This window comes from Pocillopora damicornis, chromosome 4 (genome assembly GCF_964200805.1).
Source record: "Pocillopora damicornis chromosome 4, jaPocDami1.2, whole genome shotgun sequence".
Lineage (NCBI taxonomy): Eukaryota > Metazoa > Cnidaria > Anthozoa > Scleractinia > Pocilloporidae > Pocillopora > Pocillopora damicornis.
The window spans coordinates 8988895-8989960 of NC_142673.1; positions in this window are offsets into that span (position 1 = coordinate 8988895).

A 1066-nucleotide genomic window follows, 5' to 3' on the forward strand; every position below is an offset into this window, starting at 1 on the left:
CGTGTCATTCAAAACAATATTCTAAAAAAATTGGCTTCATGTATGTCACCAACTGTGACTAGCAAGGCTAAACCTCCCAATCAAGAAGAAATATATTCAATACCGCTGGGCATAATTTTATGAACAACGTAGACGCACCTTCAAATTACCAGATACTGTTTTAAGTTTTTGAACGCCATTTCCCTCATTTATAAGCTTATTGAGGGATTATTGTCCGACCTTAGGGAAACCTTTTCATTTGGGCATTTCTGCAATCTAAAAATGAAAAAGGAACTCAATATACAATAACATTACACACTCTTAACAAAGATGTCTGCTATTATTCGCCGCTTAAGGATTTTCACATTTTGAAATACAATCTTTTAAAATTTAGAGATATTCAGAAAGAACACATTCCTGCATTTAATAATATTCCTTCGCTCTTACCCCAGTTGTTCTTTGTAGCTAAATAGAGACTGCGGTCTTAGACGATACTAAGTATCGAGACCATGTTAGTTTGTTAAAGAGATGAGTCCGGCATAAGATTTCTAAACTCATAAAGTGGCAAGTTTCATCCAATAAAAAAGGAACAAAAATTCCAACTTTGATTCACTGCTTAGCTATAATGTTCGATTGTCATCGGTTCAAATTTACCTCACTTGCAGTCACCTCATTCTTTAGCACACAGTTATTCATTATTGCAGTGAAGCGAGCAAATTGGATAGTTTAAGTTTAATTGTTTTTTAAATTACACTGTGTAAATTAAGGACATGCCCCTTGGTCACCGACCAGATTCTGCTTCGTTTAAATTCAAGCTTAAACTCAAACGAAGTCGTAGCGATATCAGCAACAAGAGATTCGTAACAGCAAAGAGAAAATAGTTTTATTTTTTGTGAGAACGTTTTTTAAAAACTGTGTTTGGTCTACGGTTTCACACACCGAAGCCTAAATAATTTAATGTACTGAGAGAACAGGAAGGAACAGGTATCAAACAATAGGAGACCAGTGTTCTGCCAGAAGGGACAAATAAAGTGATTTTCCTTAAAGTGCTGGTTATAGTCTGCCAAGAAAGAGGCGTTTAGAAAAA